At 30.7% G+C, this 24652-nt stretch overlaps 1 pseudogene; it reads left to right on the top strand.

Annotated features, from left to right (window-relative positions):
• The window catches only part of LOC111627632, a 47912-nt pseudogene extending 36669 nt beyond the window's left edge, over window positions 1-11243 (top strand).
• The last annotated feature ends 13409 nt before the right edge of the window (window positions 11244-24652 follow it).

The following is a 24652-nucleotide window of genomic DNA, read 5'->3' as shown; positions in this document are numbered from 1 at the left end:
GATCTGCTGGCGAAGAAAGCAATCACGAACCTCAACAAGTGTGTTTACAATAAAATCCCATACTGTTGGATCGCGAGGCAGGTTCACTCCTATATTACTGACCGTTGGAACAACAAATGGGCCAGCAGCTCTACTGGAAGGACGGTGTTTCGGTTCCTCCCATCTATCAGGAAGAGGTTGAATTACAGTCATCTGACCCCCACGTATGAGCTCACTCAGCTCATCACCGGACACGGTAATATGGGGAGTTACCTTGCACGCTTCCTTATAAAAGGAAATGGCCTCTGCTCGTGCCCCTCCTCACCATGGCAGGATAGTGACCACATTCTGTTTGACTGCCCGAATTTTGACCAAGAAAGAAGAAGGCTAATCTCTGCCGCCCAGGAAGAAAACATCCCCTGGCCATGCAACCCGGACCAATTTATGGCCAACAAGTGCCTCTACAACGCGTTGTGTAAGTTCACTAAAGACATTAAAATCTTATCCTGAGTAAGGGCCACCTTTCTGTTCTATTGGCCCCATCGGTTTTGATTTGTAATCGGTCTCGGTCCTGTTCCTCCTACGTGGAGGGCCGTACATTCTGTAAACTACTTCTCAACCCGCCAATTGGGTTCTGGTACCTGCTTTGTATCCAGGCCGCAAGGGTCTGGCACTCACGGTCTCTCTGGCAAATTATGTATAGGTTAATAATCTTACTCTGTGTCGGGACAATTATCTGATATCTGTCACTGTAGACAAATTTGTAACACCTTGTTTATTCCTTTTATTATTCGGCCCCGGTGCTGGTCTTTATGGGATCCCTCCCTCCTCCCTTCAAACACTTTATCCTACCCGCTCTCTCCATACCCTTCCCCCCTCTTTAGGGTATGCCAAAGGCTCGGCCTTATCTATCTTCACAATATATCTTCACAATATATTTCGAGAAACAGTTCACATTTTTTTTTGCGACAAGCAAAAGACAGGGAAATGGGAAACCCTAGTGAGATAGATAGAAGACAACACCAGAGGTGGAAACCGTAGGCACAGGCGGCCGTGAAAAACAATATTGGAACGTTCGTTGAAAATAGGAAGTCATGTTATCTCAATTCATATATTTACCCTCGAAAAGTATTAGATAGATGATCAGCACGACTCTAATGTTTAATAAAAATTATGAAGTACAAGAAGGTGCTCCATAATACATTATGTATAAGTATAAAATCGTTGCAAATTTACTATACGAACGTTAAGAATTACACTAGATCTTCGTTACCTTTTTTATATTGTTATCGTTACTACCTTTTTTATATTGTTCAAAATTTATGAAAACATACTTTGTCAAAACTCATTGTTGTCTTTATTTGCAGTAAAAAGCAGAAATTGTATAAAAAATTGTTTTTAAGCATCAGAAAAAGTATAGAATTGACTAGTAAATGAATCCAAAAACAAGTATACACTACGAAATAGCTTAATTTAGTAATTTATTTGCTCACTTCCTTTACAGATAACATCGAAAATGCATACTATCGAAAATGCAATTTGGCATACTATCAACAAGGTTTTTTATGATCGATGCCTCAAGTGAGTTCCAAGCAGTGACAGTTGCTTGTTTTGTGTTCAGCGTCGATATACTGATAATTTTGGTCATAAACTCAGTTAACCAAGATCCCAAACGTTTTTTTAAGGTTGCAATCAGGAGAATGAACTAGTTAATTTGTTCATTTTCAAACCAATGTTTCGTATCTCGCGATACATGCATAGTTGCATTGTCCTGATAAAATATGAGAGGAATTAGCATGAATGGCAGCAAATTGTTCTCCAGAACTTGTTGATAGTTGGCACTGCTTATGCCAGAGGTAACGAATACCAAATCCAATTTTTTCAATGCAGAATAAGCACCCCAAACCATAATACTTCACACCAGGGAAGTTTTTTCGCAAAATTACTTGGGCGTTTTTTGTAAATCATGCCAGTAAAACGTTAGACTACCTGGCCCATCCAAATTAATGTTTTTTCGTCTGAAAAAATTATTTATTTGACAAAATGCTTGTTATTTCTAGTGTTAGCACGATAGGTCTAAACAAAAGAAAAAACTACCTTATTTCATCGAGCGGCCATGTTTTTCCTAGCAAAATTGAGTCAGGCAGCTTTATGCTAAGGCTTACGGGCACGGTCACTTTTCATTCGAGGCCGAACAATGTGGTTGTTGCTATGTAAAACCCTTCTAANTGAAAAGTAAACTTTATGTATTTTATACACACGAAAGACAATTTGTAACAGTAAGGACAAAAGTGTGACAGATCAAGTTTCTGAAATGCATACTGCTGTAATAATAAATGACTAGTATTTATCTATTTTTGTATTTTTCTCCCGTTGCCTCAATGCTATAGGAGAAATCTTGACGATAGCGAAAACATAAAATTTTAGGCGTGGTACTGTGTAATTAGAAACTGCATCTGCAATCAGGAAGGATAAGCATTGAAGGACATCCCCTTTTACAATTTGTTCCATAATTTGCAGGATTTGACAAATTATGCTGAACGACCTTTTTAAAACACTTGAAGCTGATTGCTACTGCCTGATGACTTAATACAGAGCTACTCAAAGCAACAATTTGTCTTTTCTTAGAGTCTGTTGAATGGGTATCATGAGGTGTGATGAAAACAAATACTTTTACACATCAAACTTGCGAAAAAGATAGCGATTATATATTTATGTGGCAGTATGTAAATTGACTTTTTCGCTATTCCATTGTCAGCCACAAATTAGTTTCCTAAAATTACGTTTTTATAAGTTAAGTACTGAATTACGCGTAAAAACATCTACTTCTCTCTGTTAGTGTATGTTCTGACCACAAAAGAACAATTTTTTGAACGGTTGTATACTGTTGTGGAGCACTGTATTAACTCACTACTAATTTGAGGCGGAGAGTATATTAAAAAAAATTGCAGCTAGACATTCTGACGATGTCAAAATAAAGAATTGCTGGTTACAATTTGTTTTTAATTTTTATAACAGATATTAATTTTTCAGATATTAAAGATAATAGTCAGGAGCTGAAAATAAATATTCCGTCCATGTCTTTATTACCAGTTTTGAAGAACATTTTATTCTGTCAACGTAACAAGAAACATCATAATTCTCACATAGGCATAGGTATGTCATTGATATTTTATTGGGTAATTTGACTGTTTATAAATACATAAATATTTTTTGTATCTTTTTAGTAAGTTTAAACGTATTTACTGGACTCTCTACGCTATTTCCAAACGAGAAAGTTGCTTGTATTAACATATTTGGACATAAGTTAATTCTTTTGTTACATCCAGAATCTGCAAAGGTAATATTTATGTAATATATTCATTATAAATAGAAATATACAGTATAACGTTTTACAGGAAGTGTTACGTAGGAACAGTTTAATCAATAAGGATTCTATTTATGATTTCTTCAAGCCACTTCTAGGAGACAACAGTCTTTTTTACAGGTAATGCATTATTAAATATTTGGTAAAATTATCGTTGTTTAAAGTTTTCTGAATTTAATTAAATAAAGTTCTGACGATAATTGGAGAAAAAGAAGAAAATATTTAGCTCCACATGGACATGTTTGGAATCTGAAAGATGATCAAGATATATTTATGGAGCATTCAAACGTCTTAGTGCAAAAACTAAAACAATTGCAGGAAAATGAAATATTCGATATCCTGGAATGGATGAAATATTGCACTCTCGATATAATTGCAGGTATTACTCTTTAATATAAAATATTTAATTAAGAATTATAAATAAGAATTTGTTCATACGAAAACAATATACAAAATATTTATTTTGTCCACTTATTGCTCATCACGTAGAAAAAGTATGAAATTAATTTAAAAAATAATATATATATATATACTGAAGAGCAATTGAATTAGAAATAGCTAGCGTTATGCAAATTTTGAGTTGTGCGTAAGCATGTAAGTTATTTGCAGATGAGGTAAGCAGCAGTTTGATAAGCTAAGGAGTGCTGTTAACGGTATCAGTAATAGAAGCAAAATGGGTAAGAGTAAAAATCTAAGTGCATTTGATCATGGACAAATCGTCGGGGCCCAACGAATGGGTCACTCCATTTCGGAAGTAGTGGAAATACTAAAATTTTCATGCACTACAGTGTCTAGGGTTTACCGTGAGTACGTCAATTCCAGTAAAACTATCGCTGCCAGGGTGAACTGCCGCGGACTACAGTGTGTGGATGAGAGAGGTCAGTGGTGGCTAGCCCGCATCGTAACAGTGGATAGACAGGACACAGTGCAACAGCTCACCTGTCGATTTAACGCTGTTGCACAGCAAAGTGTAAGCTGCCACCCTATACAAAATTATCTCTTCTCAATAAGTACAGGAGTCATCATCCTACGACAGTCCCCTTGCTGACTGCACAAAACATGGCGCAATGATTATCATGGGCACGGGAACATCGCATATTGACCGTTGAGATGTGGGAAAATGTTTCCTGCAGTGATGAGTCGAGATTCACTTTGGTATATGCCAATGGCAGAGCACTTGTACGTCGTAAACCACATGAAGCGACAGATCTTTCCTGCCAGCGGGAACTCTTCAAGCTGACGGAAGTTGCATTCTTGTGTGGGGACTGTTCACATGGACTAAAATGGGACCCCTGGTACGCGTGACAACGTCGCTGACAGGTGAACATTACCAGGATATTCTTGACGACCATCTGCTCTTGTTTATTCGTTCTCGACAGCCCAGTACAGAGATTGTCTTTCAACTAGCAATGCACCGAGCCATTGCTCCTAAATTGTATGAGAATGGTTGGATGAAAATTCCACAGACCTGCACATGCTTTTCTGGTCATCACAGTCACTAAAACTTAATCCGATCGTGCACATCTACGATGCAATTGAGAGAGACGTTCAAGGCTCTGACCACCTTCCATCTAATCTTCGTGATTTGTGGAAGATTATTCACGATTCGTAGATACCTATGGCTTCCCATCGCCTCCAGTGTTTTGTGGAATCCATGCCAAAATGAATTGCAGCCCTCATGAAGGCGAAAGCTGGTGCTACACGCTACTAGGCAGATATCCCTAATTCAATAGCTCTTCATTGAATGTCACTGCAAGAGAAATAAGCTACTGAACTTCCCTCAGGGAAACCAACAATAGACGGAGGCAGAAATTCAAACAGTTTTTTTCGCAGTTATACGTTTCACGGTAATTATGGACTTAGTCGCGTAAGATTCTGACACACAGGACGACTTCCCTTTTGGAGTAGCTGCCATTTTTGTTAATTAATTGTCCCTGTCTGGCGACAGTAGTTAGAAATAAAGCTGATTATAGCCTAAATGGAAACAGTACTGTTTCGTCCAGTACTGTTTTCTTTTTAGGTAAAATTAGTCTCTCCTGTGGTGCCTTCCAGAAATTGAATATCATTTTCAAACGACTTATATTTGTTTATTTAAAACATTAATATCGAATTATGTTTATGTAGACATAGCACTAGGAGTTTCTCTACATTCTCAGACCACAAACGATCAAGAATATGTGTCTGCAATACACAGGTAAGAAAAATTCATTTCTAGATATATTTCTTCATTTTTCAAATGATATTTACAAATGTAATATTTATGTTGAATAATATAAAGTTAGTTTATATCTGATGAAATTTTAAAAATGTTCGAGTCAACTTCAGTAGAAGATAAAAGAAACATTCTAAACTTTGATTGTTGATCAATTAATACAATATTAAAAGTTTGTAAGTTATAAATGAAGTGTTATTGCTATACACTAGAGTTTTTAGAACAATGTGTAGGAAGAAATATAAAGGGAATTACATTTCTAAGGAATGAAACGTATTAAATAAGTATGTATTAAAGATTTTAAAATCCATTTAATTCGGCTATAATATTTGAAAAGTAAACTTTATGTATTTTATACACACGAAAGACAATTTGTAACAGTAAGGACAAAAGTGTGACAGATCAAGTTTCTGAAATGCATACTGCTGTAATAATAAATGACTAGTATTTATCTATTTTTGTATTTTTCTCCCGTTGCCTCAATGCTATAGGAGAAATCTTGACGATAGCGAAAACATAACGTCGAAATATCCAATCGATATATGAAAATATACAGTCGAGCAGCTTATTTCTAATAATCCTTGAGAAGAATTAATTACAATATGAAATAACTGAAAAGTTTCCTTGCATTTTTTGAAAAAAAAAAACTGCTACACAAATTTATGACTTAAAGTAAACCTTATATATTTTAAATTATTTTAATTTTAAAAATTTCTATTACGTTTTTCACACGAAATATAATGTTATAATTTATGTAGATTTAATAGTTGTCAGTACTTTATTTCTACTTTTTATTCAAGTTTTAAATTTGCATTAATTATTTTTTGATATATTAATAAATTTATATTAAAATTTAGAATTCTGAAATATTTTCCTCAATGGCTATTAAATCCAATGTACTGGTTTTCTCCAATTTTCTTCATGAGTAAAATAGGAAGAAATTACAAGAGAGATGTTGAAATAATTCATCGTTTCGACGAAAAGGTAAACTCAACTTGTGGATAGAATTTTGTGTTGTGATTTAAGTAATTAATGGTTTAATTTAATGCGTAGGTGTTCAAAAGAAAAAAAGAGAAATTTGTAAAGAAAATGCAAGAGCAAAATTCCTTAAACAAAGAAACACGACATGAAGATGAACAAAAGATGAAAACAAAACAGCGTATTATCGATTCCCTGTTGGATCTTCATGTCAAACAAGGTTTAATGTCGGAAGAAGACGTTATCAGAGACATGGAAGGCATTCTTTTTGCGGTAAACATAATTTACTAAAGGACTAATCGGAAATAATTATATAATAGTACAAACTTGTAATTCAGAGAGATTATTTTTGATATTCTGAAGTAAACTAATGTTTTTCCAAACAACGTATTAAAATATTATAATTAAAGTACTATGTAAAACATATTTCAACAATAATCATAATTACTTTCTTGTAATTAGAAATTATATTTAATTAAAGAGGTTTGTGAATCATTACATTTTATTTAGAATTATTAATAATTATTATAGTAAATAATATTTGTAATTTTGGAATTTTTATAATTTTTTAACATCTAAAAATTTGTTGTCTTGAAATTAGAATTTTGTTTTTTTATATTTTTAGTGAGTGAAATATAACAGGAAGAAGTTTTTTATACATAAAAAAATGTTTATTAATATTATTATTTACTATATTTTTCTCTATTTGTATACATACATACAGGTAAGGTATAACTTTGACGAATTAAAAATATGTATTTAACAGAGATTTTTAAACATTTCGAAGCAGATTATTATATACAATTAAGGCGGGAAATTCGGATGAAAAAGGATAGTCGTATTTTACTCTTTTAACTTCATATCTGGTCCATATCAAATGCCGGTTTTGCTAATGATTATGTAAAATAATAGTTTGTAAATTTGTAACTGAGTTCTGTGGGTTGTTATCTGTTACGAAATTTATTTTTCGAATATTATAATAGTTTATTAAATTCCTTTTATAAACGCTATTTAAAGTATTTAATGCAAGTAATATTTGAAATGATGTACGAAAGATTTTGTAAACCAAAATAACTCAAGTCCATAATAATTGAATAATTTAAAACGTCGTAAATATACGACATGTAGTGAGTTGTCGTAAGTCATGACAATTCAAGTTGTCCAATGAGTATTTAGCTGTTTCGACCAACTAACTGACATTCGATCGAAGACATTTTGTTCATAAAATTAATCTGATATTAGCAATGTTGAGGCCGAATTTTTTAACGCGAAACCGTGTACATTGGACGTTCAGTGCCGCTTTCCTGTAAGCCTAGAATTTTGACAATGGCGTTTGGAATGACTCAATTGACTTTCCAAACACCATTGTCGAACTTCTAGGCTTACAGGAAAGCGGCACTGAACGTCCGACGTACACGTTTCGTGTCAAAAAATTCGGCCTCAATTTGACTATTATCGAATGTGGCGAAAAAGAATTTTTTGTTTGAGGAACTGAAACTTCGTTTGCAAAGGCGTACATGTATAGCATTATATTCTTTTAGCCACGTTAAATTTATAAACAGAATTGTTATAATGAATTATTTACAAATTTTATTAACCTTCTTTTTTTGAAACGCTTTTGTAATCTCTTTCCATTTACGTCGAATTCCATCTATGCCTCTATGTACGGTATAGATACAGTACATTACTAACACTTTCACTGCTTTGTAAATTAAACCTAATCTCATTAATTACATTTTCCGCGAAAAGTAACAGTTGGATCCATCTTTCCTTCTACTTTTTCTCGTGTTGATTCAGGCCATATTTGGACTACGTAAAACAACTAATTATGACTTGATTTTCCTTCTTCCCTTCCCTCTGTTCTTATTCCTTTCTTCTCAATACCTCTTCATTCTCTCGCTCTGCTGTTGTCTTTGTTCTCGAGTAAAGAGTTTTTCACGTCTGTTATTTTTCTTTTCCTGAAAACCCTTGAATTTCTTTATTTTATTTCTAAATCTTTCCCTGCCCTGGATATCTTGTTGAGATATGCCTATTTCTGCCATGTCTTTTTGATGTCTTTGATTCATTTGTTCTTATTCTTTTGGTTGTTGAAATACGTAAAAACATCTTCCCTTCTATTAATAATAATTTTTTTTTTCGAATTAATCCATCGATGCCTGTATTTCGGAAAAAGTGAAATGCGCCTTTTTTTTGTCTTTTCCGTATTTTCATCGAAACTCATGTCGAAAACAATTCGCGCCATTTGAAATTTCCTAGATTATTTCGTTATTGAAGGAGTCAGTATACTCTCGAATTCAGATCATTAATATTTTGTAATTTTGTTATATTAAACTATGTCTCAAGAATTAAAAATAACACTTTCGTGAATACTGGCCCAGTATTATCCTACATTCTGAGATCCACAAATTAGGGAATTAACTATTATATAATATTATAACAATATAATTTATTTCTTTGAAATTTTAACAAAAAATGATGTACATTTTTCGTTTCCGAGAACTGGAGGAAACAAACTTTATTTCTAGGCTGACTAAAAACTACTCACTGTCCTATGACGCTGAGTCAGGTATTCAGCCGTCTGAATAAAAGGGGGCAGATTTCTCGCCTTTTCGCGCAGTTCATCAAAGATAGAATTCGCCATGATAACTGGTAGTAGTTGATGAAAGGTTTACCCTGCCATGGATAAGTCTTCCCGCCAACATATTATACTGGGTGTTTAGAAGATTGATTCTCCCGATCCACATCATCAATCTCCAAACTCCTCATAGAAGACTGACTAAAAATAATTACATAAGTCGAGGTAGTATAATTTAACTAATATGTATGTAAGCTCTCTCTCTCTCTCTTGTGATTAGGATAGTTTAAGAATTTAGAGATCGCTTTATTGTATTGAGGTTTATTGTATTTTTATTCCAATTTTGTTTTTATTAAATTCTTGACATTGTTTTAACATGATCTCATCCTTGTCTAAAATTCGAGCTTACGTCCACTCCACTTACTCGTCACCCTCCCACTCGAAATTCCTTGCGAACGAGTATTAGCGTGCCTAACGCTATAACTAGGCTGGTGTCAGGAAAACAAACTTAGGGGATCCTCACGGACTCCTGTTTTTCATTAAACTCCTAGGAAGCAATCCTTCGACTCTGCGGGCGAGTTTCACCAGCTGGACAGCGGATTAAGTGGTATACACGAGTACATTCCAAACTCGATACCACCAGTAGTTTTTCATAATATTTAGGCATTGATGATAATCTACATTTATATTGGTGTAAGTAACCTTTTGAAGCTAAAATATAGAATATGTACGTCGGGGATGTTGTATTTCATTGTATACCTTTGTAACCAATTTGGAAGCTTCAAACTTATTTTTTAAATTTACCCAGTAGATGCGTGTCAATGACTTGCTACAAGAAATGTGGTTGATAAGTGTAAAATAATATCACATAAACGCGGTATTTATGCATGCCATATTTTAATTTTACAAGTTTATTATATTTATTTTACTGAAAATGTACTTCACACTATATAGAAAGAAATGTTACATTTTATTTCAACGTATTTTAATATCAGGGTCACGATACAACTGCCCACGCTATGTCATGGACTCTTTATTTGCTGGGAAGATTTCACAAAATACAAGAGAAAGTGTATCAAGAATTACAAGAAATTTTCGAAAATGATATGAATAGAGATATAACAATCGATGATCTGACGAAAATGATGTACTTAGAATGCGTAATTAAGGTAAATTTTTAATTTGATTTTGATGTAACTGTGTTGTAGTTTAAGTAAATTTTTAATTTCTTTAAACATACTCAAAGAATAGTGTCGTACATTACAATTTTTAGGAGTCGATGAGAATCTATCCTCCTGCTCCTTTTATTGCAAGAAAAAATCCTTCGGAAATGAAAATAGGTAATTTTTGATATTTTGGAATTTGTTTTTCAATAAAAATATTTTATATTCGTTATTGACTCGAAGCATTAAATCGTTGTCATTGAAATAGGTAATTACGTGTTACCTGCAAATTCGACTCTTGTCATAAATATCTATGGTATTCATCATAATCCTTCTGTTTACGAAAATCCCGAAGTGTTCGATCCAGACCGTTTCTTACTTGAAAACTATAAAAATCTTCATCCTTACGCATTTCTGCCATTTTCAGCCGGTCTGCGAAATTGTCTCGGTAAGTGGTTAGTGAATAAATACAAAAATAATAAAATTATTTTATTAAAAATGATTTATGTACAGGAAGTAAAGGTTCTATGATTGAAATGAAAATAGTTTTGGCAAATGTTCTTCGAAATTTTAAAGTCTACTCTTTGGATTCTCAAGATAAGATCGTTGCTTCTTTTGAAATTCTTTTGACCCCAATATCAGGTATAAGAATNCGAAATTGTCTCGGTAAGTGGTTAGTGAATAAATACAAAAATAATAAAATTATTTTATTAAAAATGATTTATGTACAGGAAGTAAAGGTTCTATGATTGAAATGAAAACGGTTTTGGCCAACGTTCTTCGAAATTTTAAAGTCTACTCTTTGGATTCTCAAGATAAGATCGTTGCTTCTTTTGAAATTCTTTTGACCCCAATATCAGGTATAAGAATGTGTGTAGAAAAACGATAAACGTTATAAGATATGAACTGGGTTGAACGTTGGAGTAATTTTTATTACAAATATATATAAACATAGGCTTATATCATATAATCTAGACGAGTGCACTTAGAAATTGTATCGAAATAATTTTACATATTATTGAACTTTATTCATAAATTGTAATTCATATTTTTATAGATAAAATGATGAGAATAAAATGTATTATGATGATTATTTTTTATTAAATCTGCTTTATATTAATACTATTTATTGCTGTTTATTGCACTTTATTCCTTTATCACATTGCTCATTTTTTTCTCATATTTAACTTTATGTAAATTAAACTGTTGTTAATGATTTGTATTTAATTATAAAATGAAATATGAAATGGATTGAACATCGATGATTCAGGTAATAATGTGTTGGATACAAAATATTTGTATTTCATTCTAATATTTTTCTGGTATTCTATAGAATGAAAATGATACAAATCCAAATTTAATAAAGATATTTAAAATATTTGACTAATTAAGATGTACAGTACCTCTTACTAATTAATATGTACCTCTTATTAACACAAACACTATGATTATATGGCAGAGAGTTTGATAAACCCTACTCGCCTTTTATATAAATGTATACAATTCCAAAAGAAAAAGGTCCAAAAACTTAACACGATATTATACTGTATATTATAGGAGTAAAAATTGTATTCCATCAATAAAATACAATTTTTCGTACAGAATTACAAGTACAGAACACCAAGTATATTAATTAATAGATTTGATGTTATGTACTTGAAAACTATAGCCACAGTGAAAAGAAAAATGAAACACTGATGAAACGAAATTAAAATCAAAGGCAAAAACTTGTTTTTTTGTTTTTATTTAGTTTATATGGATTTATGAAGTGAAATGTCTTGATTGTAATCTAAATAGTATCTTCAAAAATGTAAAGAATGTAATCATCATCATCTTAGCATAAGTTCAGCATCTGAGTTTATTATCTTCTCCTTCCATTTTATCAGGTATTTGCCATTATCTCTTCAATAGAAAAACATTAATTTAGATATGTTTAGATATGTTTTATTTAATAGTAACTGTGCACGAAATCTACTTCGTATATGAACTTTCCTAAACATCAATTATGACCTGCAGATTGCCTGAAGAGAGATACAATTGAACAAGAAACACTGATTTTTTTATGAGACCATGTTCGTTGACATATTGCTAGTAACATAAGAGAACTGCTGCAGAAATGGCTTTAAAGTTTTTTGAGCATCCACTGTATTCACCCTACAAATTCTTCTTGTGATTTGGGTTTTTTGAAAACTAAAACAGCTTTTTTATAGTCAAAGATTTTCTTAAATGATAAATATTATTTTCTTCTAAGGGCGAAAATGAAAAATCCCCCCAACTAATTAGCAGTTGAGTATTGTCTATAAAGAAACAAAATTGTTTTCTGTTAGGAAATACTTTTTTAATTAATTACATAATATGATAAATTATTCACATTAATAAAATTTAATTTATGGATATCATAATAGAATACATTATTATTCAAATTGAATACATATGTAAATGGTTACATTATTTAAATTGAGTATATATATTAGCAGATACAAATTCATTTATTACATTTCATACAGTTTGTAAAATATTTGTCATATATTGGTAATGTTATTTGATCATTTATTACAAAAAATTTACATTCATATATTTTATTATTAGACAGTTTTAATCATGCTGCTTTATTACATACTTGTTTTAAACATGGAGCAGTTTTATTACAAACACTATGTATTACATAAGTATGTTTGAATTTGCATACTATTAAAAATACATATTGTGAAGAAGAAGAAGATGATGATATGCAAAAAACTGTAAGAATCAAAGGTGAAAGCTGTAATGATCGAACGATAGTACATCTATTCCATTATCTAGTATGAATTTTTTATCATAAAATGGAGAAAGCGAAATTTTGTTTTGCATGTATGTTGTTACTACATGACTTTTGCTTTTAATCCCATATTGCTGATGTCTTAATAGCTCTGCGTTGAATAAAACTTCTTTATATTTATCATGATTAAATGCTTTTATAACAGATTTTTTAATACTTCTAGTGGTTTTATTTGTTTTGTTTATCAAAAATATAAGAACACGTATTTGGTTTTAAAGAACAAAACTCGATTATTGGTTTTTACGGTGTCTCTTCTTTAAAATATCCTAATTTATTTTTGTTTGTTTTATTATATAATTTTTGAGTTTTAGGATAGTTACTAAAATCAAAAATATCAGGGAACGATTTAAAATCTTCATAAATATCATTTGTATAAATTTGAAGTGTTAAAGAATCTGTTTCAGTTTATAACAGAGGTGGGAAAGCAAGAGTTCAGTAGGAGCTGAAATATAGGTTTTGCAAAATGTGAACCGCCAGGGAGGAGCTGTCTCACCTCCCTTTCCAGCAACAGGTCGTTAGATCTTCTCACTTGTCGAGATGGCTGGGTTTCGATTTATGATCCCGAGGGTCGGGACTTTCTCAGCTAAGATTGTTTTCTAGCCAATCCGTTATATAACAGAAGTAGAAATAATTAAATTTTTAGGTTATAAAAATTCCAGATCTCACAAAAAATGCATGAGAGGCACAGTTCTGTACTTTTTTATTCTGTACGATAGTTCTGTATCACAATTTTATTATATGATATAAATATAATATAGAACAAATATTGAATTTTTTAATAAACATATTTTTGCAATCTTGTGGAAATAAAATTGTAAAAATAATAATAAAAAGCAGAAATTAACACTTATAGTAAGAGCCGCATGTAACTCAAAAAAAGCCTCATTTGCCCATGTCTGCTATATAATAAGTGTACGTTTTCACCATATTTGCTTTTAAATATTTTATAAAATGTTTTAAATATATGTCATTTGCTTAATTCTAATACACAAAAATCTACATAAATAGGTTTGTCTAAACATAAATTAGGTTTATTCATTTTAAAAATTGTGAGATTATTGTAAATAATTTGAAATTGTTCTACAGATGGTTTAGATAGATATCAGCGATATTGATTTAATGTCGTAGCTGCTTTTAAGTTAATACGCTTTCTTACATTTTGAGGTGTTTTTCCAAAAACTATTATTCATTAATTTAAAAAATGATTTGTCAAAATCCTTAATCGACTCTTGTCTTTTTTAATTATTAAATAATATATAAATTCTAAGCCATGCACTTTGACAAAACACTAGTACTCTATGAATTTTAGTTACTATCAACCTTCAACTAGATAAAATTTTGAAATCTTATAATAAATTACATAAATTTTTTAATCAAAAAAAGTGGGAATAAACTTTTTGTTACTATTAGTATATTTTAAATTTAATTTAGTTAATACTGTTTTTTGATAATTAAATAATAAATCATATGGGATATTAAATTAATATGCTCAGTAGCTAGTGGTAAATCATTATGTCTATCATGAATAATTTCAGGATATTTTAGATCCACTTTTAAGATACATCCTATGTTATTTTCATCTGATATATTACATATGTGTAAACCATTTATTTCTTATTTGGATAACCATCTAAAATTATTTACAGGTAAATATGCATTCATTACATAAAGATTATTTGCATGTGTGGACAGAACATAATTATGAGGTTGATTTTTATCATAAGTTTCAGGTATTAAAATCCCTTCCGCCCATAACCCGAAATAACTTGGGCTGCGTGTGACGCTGCGCAGTCCATATCTCAAGCATAGGCTATCTGCGCAGTCCATATCTCAAGGGCTCAAAAAAAGGGCCTTGATTTATAACTTTTCCAAAAATGTATGGATCAGCTTATATACATTGTTATCTATGATCTCTGCAAATTTTATGTATTATTTTTGCTGCCAAAAAAATTTTATGACAATTTACTAATTAGATAATTAATTGCAATTAATATTGTTTTTATGGGAGTATTTTTTTTATCAAATTAAATATATTGTTTCAAACTTCCATTTTACCAATTTGACTTGCAGTAAATTTTTTAAAAATGCTATTGGATGTTTTTTTATGATATCACCAGGTTTTTTTGTTTTTTGTTCAGTATAATTTTTTCCATACCTTTTTTTGGTCCCCTCATAATTTAATAGCATAAAATTCGAAAACATTGTGTTATATTTGAACAGAAGCGGTAAGTTAGCTCCCTTCCTGCTTTAAACCAATATTCCCCTGAGGCATACATGAGAACTACCCCAGAATACTGACAACAGCTGTTCTCAAGGTCAACTAGTTTGTAAACAATGTAGACTGCATGTGTGAAATTTCATGCCTCCTTAAATGAAATAATAATAGTCCTTGCAGCTATATTTTTAAAATGAAAGCATTTATTTTAAATTATTTTTAGTTTTTGATATGCTTTTTTTTGTAAAAACACTGTTTGGAGGGGATTTTATTTCGCGGGATTTATTTCCTGGCAATTTTTTTGAATGCCTGATTTGCGTTTGAGTGGAAATAATTATTTAATACAAAAAATCAATTTTTTTTTATTTCTTAGTTGCATTCGAAGCGAAACAAATATAGCCAATGGGTTAAACTTAATTTCCTAAAATTTGGAATATATCTGCTAATAATACAGTATCGACATATTGATATAATTTTAAATAGACTTTGAAAGTTTTACAGCAAAATTTTTTTAAACTAATTGAGTATGATTGTAATCATCATCTGTAATATTTTCTCCTGATAATTCGTTATAACAACATTTTTCGGGTAGTAGCTGTATTTTACCTAATATTTATTCGTTTTTAAAATAGGAATACAGAAAAATTCCTTTTCTTTTTAATAATTCTCTGTATTTGTTACTTCAAAAAAATTATTAAGAGTTGGAAAATTATAATTTGCATTTCTAACAGACAATTTAGTCTGTTAAAACAGAGAAAATAATTTAAAAACTGATAACTGTCAATAAATTTAAAATAATCTAATGAAAATGTTGTAAATTTTTCTGAATTTACTGAAATAATTCTAATTTTTGAAAATAATTTAGAATGTGTATTTTTAAAAATTAAATGTGAATCATAATCTGAAAAACTGTGCTATATAATTAGGATAAACGTTTTTAGTCTATAATTTAAATTGCATTTATTATGAGCCCTTCCTCTAAAAAATCCTGTTAAATGAACATGATCCATTACGCAGATATCATCATCATCAAATTTTTCTTTGCAAATATGACATAAATGTCTTTAAATATTAGAAACAGTATTTAATTTAATTTCAGCAAAACGATTTATTTTATTTAACAAATTATTCAACTGGTTTTATATATCAATTAAGAAATTGTTAACAGCGTTATTACCACAATAAAAATTGGCATATATTATTTTATCCTTGGTTTCAATAGTAATAATCGAATAACATAAGCCTATAAGTTTATGAATTTCAACGATTTTAGTAAAACTTTCTTCATGATCTATTTCATTAGAAGAAACCTTTTCCAAAATTGATTCAAAATTTGCATATATGCAAATTGGGTAAAATAATGATATTTCATGAGAATGAAATTTGATTTAATATTTGATATTAAAAATGATATTTTTTAATATTTATGATCAGAACAAAATTTGAGATGGTCATTTAAAGTACATTCTCTACATTCTCTATATACACGCAATAGAATAAAAGCATTTAAGCTATGCACAACTCCAATATTTTAGGATTATAACTCATAACTCTATACTTATAAGTAACTTAGTGTCAATTCTTGAGTCTAAGTAATACTCATACAAACGCTTGATCCAGGTCGTTTTAAGAATGAAGATTTATACAAAGGACAAACCAAAAAATATTCACTTTTATATATATAAGATTTGCTGACAATATAAAAATACCAAACCCATTCAATTGATGAAATAAAAATTAAACATAATATCAAATAAATAGTTATAATTTTAACACATATATATTTATATAGTATTGATGTGGTCAAGTTCTGGTGTATTTCTATAATTTAATCACATGTCCACGTTAATAATATTACTCGTATATTCCGGATTATATTGTAGGCTTCCCTTAAAACTGACTTGTTTATCTACCGTGTCATTTAGAAAAGTCAATTCAAATGATTTAAATGCATTTAACCTTTTAGAAATTGTTTAGGTAAGTCGGTTTGCATTTTTATATTTGCAGTTTACATATGTTTTCTGATAATTTACTTACATAATTAGTAAGAAGGATTTTTGAAAGAAATTTGTATGACACTAATACGATTATTTGAAAAAGTCCGGGTAAAAAATGTCTTCGACTCCCTTTCTTTAAACCAGTGGTTCTTAACCATTATTCAGCAAACCTACCTCAAGTGTTCAACGAAAAAAAATTTTAAAGTTTTTATTTAAATTTATTCTCATTGCAATATTCGTAGACAATTTCATGTTTTTATTTTATCCAAAATGTTAAAGTTTATTAGTCTATTGCTTTGTTGTTTCCTGACAATATTAAACATAGAATTGCTTATTAAGTTTTGAATATATTGATGCTAATGCTCTGTGTAAAAAAGTACTGTATATGAATGGTGTTCCGTGGCCTCAGAAAGGTTGAGAACCACCGACTTGAACTGTATAGATAATTAATAAACGGCCTATTTCTTTTAATTAACCGTAATATAAGTTAGAAATCTGCATATTTTTGATCAGAAAGAATTAAATAAACGAAAAGTTTAGTGAAATTTTATTGTTGTAACTGAAGATGATGATCAGAACATGAAGATCCATACGAGAGAAATAAATATAATCAAGATCGTAATGAAGTGAATTATAAAAAAACAACAATATATTCCCAGAAAAACGATGGAGATGATAACAGCTGATGTAGAAATGGAGATCAGCACAAAATTAGAGATTTCGCCTCTCATATAAGTGTATACAATCGCCAAACAGAGAAAGCCAATCACCAAACACGATATTATAGAATACATTTTACTTGACGTTCTTCTCTAATTCTTTTAAATCTTTTTACGAGTTAAATTCATTCAATTGTCTTCTAAAAATATATCTTTCTGATTTTCACAATATTAAAATTTTAATAATGACTTCATTCTATTTTTCTTTTTATTGCCAAACAATAAGCAATAATTTCTGATGATGACTTAGAATAAATTATGTTTCTGACTTGATGTAATAAAATATTAACTAGGTAATAATTGAAAGCACTTTTTTGCATTGATTTAAAAAACACGAATTTTTAATTAAGTAAAAACTATTGAAGAGATGCATATTCTGAGTTACTTTAGATCCGAAATTTTTTCTTAAACATGGCCCATCCGTCATTTTCTTTATTTTCTGATGTTGCGAATATTATATCGTATTTTCTTCATGAGAAAGTAATATTTTAATCTTAAAATTATTAATAAATCCTTGTGTGAAGTAAATTTCTTCCACACGTTGTTTTTGCTAATTGAAACGCATTGTCGTTTTTATGTCAAAATGAGAAATTGTCTTCCTTTCTCATACCCCTTATCTTGTAAATTCGACCACCTTCTGGTCATCCATCCCCTTCGTACACCCTCAACATCTTGTTGACGTACGAAGAGCCCTTCATTTTGATTGGTTCAGAATATTCGAATAAAAAGGGAACCATTGCCTGTGATGTAGGGGGCTCTCTTTCAAAAAGTTACGATAGGTAACGGTGCTCCAGGAGTGATCAGCAGCATCCGAAAGCATGGAAGTTCGACAAGTTCTCCGATTTAGTTATTTTTGTGTGTTTCTATTCCCTAAAGATTTTCCTCCATCCACCTCTTATCACCTCATTGTTGATCCTCCACCTCAAGACCGCATCACCGACTAGAAGAACAAGTTCAAGTCAAGGTACTGTACATACATGACCCAAGATTCCAATGTTAGGTCATTCGAAAATTTACTATAACCACTCTTTGTATGTCTAGGTCGTAACAATATGACTATAACGAAATGTTGAAGGCAATGGATAAATCAAATAGAGATGGGCCATTGTCCAAAATTTACAGTCCATATTAAATTGATAAGACTTAAGATTATCGATAGCTTTATTAATATTTTTTGAAAACTGTCGCTACTATTGATAGTTGCTCTTAATAGCAAGGTTGCAGCCGAAGTATTTATCTCTAAAATGTGAACGTCGAATGTCAAGCGCCGCTGTCTTATAAGCTGCGCTAGACGTTCGACATTCACGTTTTAGAGATGAGAACTTCTGCCGCAACCTTGCTAATAGTTTTAAATAACAAAAAATAACACAATATTTCTTGAGATAGGATCACAACAACATTAAAACTAACACTGACACGAGTTAAATGGGTTTTTAGATTTATATTTATATATAAATTCTATTGCATACAAAAAAACAATAATAAATGAAATATATTTTATTCAAAAATCTAATGTACAAAATGTTACTTTGTTTTGTTCCGTTCGCATAAAATACATTTTAATCGAATCATTTATTTCTATTTTATCTTACAGCACATTACCCGGAAAGTGACCTTTCCTGTAGTATCAAATTAAATTAAACATTAAAATAAATCTCTTAACTCTCTTCAGGTCCAACTGATTTTATTTTTTGGTAATTAAATTAACTGTTTTAGAGAAGAGTCGCTGTGAAAAAAACACTGGATCCTACGACACACAAGTATTTCATTGCCAGTTTAGTCAATTCCGGTAACCTTCCAGCCATCCAATATCCAAGCAGATTTTTTCCATATATAACAATTGCGGAAACTCGCGCAAAATGAGAAGCAAGACACCAGATATAACATCCTGTAGAATATCCCACCGAAATCTACAACTTTTTATGATTGGCTCAAATGTCATATTTTTTTTCTACTTTTCTATGTTTTCGCTGCTAGGAATAATCACATGTTCTGTGTGGCTTTTTATCATTAGTCAAAGTTCAGCGTTAACTGCTGACAACACAGAGTTACAATGTGTGGCACTTGAGAAATATAGAGTTTTAATAACTCCTCTGGATTTTGTAAAAAAATTCAGAAATTTTGCAAATATGTATATTAGAGGAATTATCTGATGTTAAATTTTTGTGGTTAAAGTCGCGTGTCATATTTTAAATAAAAGTGGATTTAGATAAATGTATTAGATATAAACTGCAAGAAGCTATATCAAACAAAAGTATCCACTGTAATTTTCAAGAAAGTAGTTATATCCAGTCAATTTTATCTCTAAACAAACAATAGTTACTCATTAAAGAATATTTTAAAAATATTTCTTTTGTTCTAGAATGAAAATGTTTTGATAAAACATTGAGTAATTATTGCGAATTGGAAAGTAATTCTTTTCGGAAAAATGAAAGAGGAAAAACACGTATAAACTTTTGAGATTAGATCTTAGAAATATCTGAAAGCTTATTAGTATTTCTGAAAACTAAAGCCAGAAGAATGCTAACAATATTTTCCTTTTATTTCGTTTACACTACTATTTTCCTGCTATTTCTGCTTTAATAATATTGCACTAACAAATTAGTTTTAAAAATATTACAAATGAAATTAAAATACGTTCTATTAGTTGCGATAATAAGTCTGAGGAAGAAGAAAATGATAGTAAATTTTTATATTATTTCTGAAGTTATTTGATTTTTCGTTTTATATCGTTAAAATTTTATTTACAAACAAGTACAATAGCATTTTAAAGTTCTCAAGAGAATTGATTTGTTTATTGGTTTATGAAATACAAAGATTTGTTATCTGTTATGTACATAAAGTTTGTTTTATTTCTGTCTTTCTTGGTTCTGAGTTTTAAATAATGTTGCTTACTACCACTGACACCAAATTTATATTAACTTATACAAAATAGTTCTATATATCAGAGAAAATTAACCATAATATCTATGGTAAATAAATAACGTGGTATACGAATCGTAATGTCGAAAAATTATTAGAAATCGCTGATATCAAGAAAACATTAAATTTTTCAGTTTCTACATGAATTAAATTACAACTCTCGACTTCTCGTACAATTCCATGCAATCTTCAATCACTGGAGACAAGCGCAATCAGCTCATTTCTAAATATTCCATTTTTATATGAAAACTTTTTAAAATGAATTTTCAGGTGGAACTGCGTGGCTAAAAAAGAGACATTTAAGAAAAAAAACGAACGTGTTCAGTCGGGTTCAGATTAGGCGATTGAGGCGGTTACTAAGGCAGGCTAATATTTTGATTCCGAGGTTACGACATTTCCCTCTTGGATGTATGTTTTGGAACAATGTCTATCTTGCTATAAACGAAAGAGTTTCTATCAATTTGGCAATAATCGAAATATTGTAAAAAATAATTGTCATATATCTGAGTGTAAATAACGCTATCCATTCTGTTAGGTACAGAACATACCACTCCAGTCTCAAAATAGGTAACACAGCTCCAGAAATAAGTCTACCACCACTTTTCAATGTTGCTCAGTTTTAGACTTCATCGACGTAATCAATAGAAATTTTCGCCCATCTGACCATACAATCCTCTTCCAATCTTTATAGCATTTGGCAAAATATAGACGTTTCTATTCATATAATTTCGTAAGTTTCGGTTTCTTGGACTTAACTCTTTCTTTCAAATTGTTATGTTTTAGGCTTCTACAGATATTTGAATTCTATTTCTAAACCATGTTACAATTTTTTCTTTATTTGTAACGATGTATTGCAATGTCCACTGATTTAGCGAAAATTTCGTGTTTTAAAACAAATGGTCTTACCACGATCCACGTCGAATGTAGAATTTGCTATGAGGGAAATTTGTAAAAAATTCTGTGATTTGCATTCTCTGTTATCAGGTTGATTTTTTAAGTATATATCAAACAAATAACTTATATAAACAATTGAAAAATGCAATGCAAATAATATCTAAATTATTGATTAAAATTATCGGACTAATTCTGTTCCTAAGCTGTTGGATAAAAAGCATTTTGTACGTTATTTAAAAATAATTTTTGTCATCGAAAGGTCGCCACACGAATAATTCATTATTTCCGAATTCATTCAATACATATCTTTTTCATTAAACATCATTTAGCATTTTTTAAACTAAATCCAAATTTTTAAATAGTTTCAAAGTAAAATTTCAGGAGTAGGAAACTAATGGTTCCTAGAAAACTAGGATTATATTTTGATATTGGTGACAATAGACTTTTCTTTTAGCGTTAGTATGATTGTGGAGCTTAAAAGGCTTAATTCAAGAAAGGATTAATGAAAACATTTACGCAAAATTATCAGAAAATAAGCTTCCATTGTATAGTAAGTAATTTTACATTTGATTTCAACGTAATTTAATATCAGGGTCACGACACAACCGCTCAATCTATGTCCTGGACTCTTTATTTCCTGGGAAGTTTCCACGAAGTACAAGAGAAAGTATATCTGGAATTGCAAGAAATTTTCAAAAGTGATTTCAATAGGGATATTACTATCGATGACCTGACGAAAATGACGTACTTAGAATGCGTGATTAAGGTAACTTCTTAATTTCTTTAAATACACTCAAAGATTAGTTTCATATATTAGAATTTTCAGGAGTCGATGAGAATCTATCCTGTTGTTCCTTTAGTTGCAAGAAAAAAATCCTTCTGAGATGAAAGTAGGTAAATTTTTAATATTTTAAAATTTATTTTATAATGATTTTTAATATTTGTTACTTAGTTAAAGCATTCATTCATTTTATCATTGACATAGGTAATCACTTGTTGCCTGCAAATTCGACTCATGTCGTTTGCATAAATACTATTCACCACAATCCTTCTATTTACGAAAATCCCGAAGCGTTCAATCCAGCCCGTTTCCTGCCTGAGAACTTTAAAAATCTGTATCCTTATGCATTTCTGCTAATTTCTGCCGGTCCACGAAATCGTCTCTGTAAGTGGCTAGTGAATAAATACAAAAACAAAAGAATAATTTCGTTAAAATGATTGATTTGCAGGAGGTAAATTTGCGATAGTTTTGGCAAATGTTCTTCGAAATTTTAAAGTTTTCTCTTTGGATCCTCAAGACAAAATCGTTACTTCTTTTGAAATTCTTTTGACCCCAATATCAGGTATAAGAATGTGTATAGAAAAACGATAAACGTTATAAGATATGAACTGGGATGAACGTTGATGTAATTTTTATTACAAATACATATAAACATAAACATCTATTATATAATCTAGTAAAGTGCATTTACAAATTCAATTGAATTAATTGTACACGATATTAAAATTATTAAATATTTCTAAATTGTAATTCATGATTTTTCAGATAAAAATTAAAATAATGAAATGAATTTTTATTATTAACTTTGCTTCACATTAATATTATTTTTTATATGTTGCATTTGATTTAATAAACACATCTATCATTTCTCATATTCAATTTTACGTGAACTGAATAAAGCCCATAGATATGTGACCAGAAAGTCGGCATCTCGTTGATGCCTTTTTCAGGACCGGTTTTTCAGGACCACAGTGACACAGGAGTTGCGACGCGAATCGGTTTGAATTAGACAGTAGGTTACACGAGAGGCCGCGTGAGTGAGCGATCCGGTTTTGGATGGAGACGGGGATACCCCCGCCGAAAGTAAAGTACTCAGCCATTAAAGTTAACTACAAAATAACCGTTTAATTTCAACGAAAAATAAACAAAACGCTGAAATCACAAGGGAGAGTTTCAAAATTCAGAGGGATATTATCCGATTGAGCATCGATGTTCACGTCTCCCGCGCTTCAAAAGATTTTGAATTGTTACCTGAAGACAAGGGAAAAGCAATCGGCATTCGTTATTTTCCGTCGCTTCTTCTTATGTTTGTTCAGTAAATTGTTCGTTGTCCAATTATAAAAATTTTTCGCGAAACTGTTCGTTATCCGATTTGTTCGCTAACCGAACTGTTCGTTAACCGATCACCCACTGTATTACATATACTGTATATGGACACTACTGACAAAGCTCAGCAAATAGTCATTTCATAGCTTCTTGAAGCTAAGGATTTTATTTGTTTATACTTAGAATTCAAAGTTTCTTATTTTCACTGTTTACATGTAAAGAAAGTCTAATAAAATGTATTCGAACAGGTAGAAACTGCGAACCACAGTCGAAAAAACAACAGAAATCACCGTTCATCTATCGAATCCAGAGAGGTCTCTGAAATGCGAATCGAACGGATACACCATTTATCTTAAGTCACAAATATTTATGTCCAAAGATGCATTGATACACTTGCTCCGAAGTAACTGTTTCACTGTCTCCATGAATAATACATGAATTTGAAACTGCATAAGTCTCTTTTTACCTTGAGGTCACGCTCTTACCTATGCAATATTGTTTATTTGAAAGCAATAAAATCAGTAAATGCGGCTAAAGCTGTGGCAACTTTGACCTCCAAAGATCGAGTTATCGAGTTATCAACTTATCGAGGAAACAGAAAGACTCTTTTTAGTGTGGATAAATTTACAGCAACAACTGGCGATATCATTTTTCGACAGGATTACAGTAGAGTGTCGTTTATCCGAAAGTCGGTTATCCGAAAGAA

The sequence above is a fragment of the Centruroides sculpturatus genome, unplaced genomic scaffold, assembly GCF_000671375.1.
Source record: "Centruroides sculpturatus isolate CEXI.00-Female unplaced genomic scaffold, Cexi_2.0 scaffold461, whole genome shotgun sequence".
NCBI classification, from domain to species: Eukaryota; Metazoa; Arthropoda; class Arachnida; order Scorpiones; family Buthidae; genus Centruroides; species Centruroides sculpturatus.
This window is presented reverse-complemented; position numbering and strand designations above follow the sequence as displayed.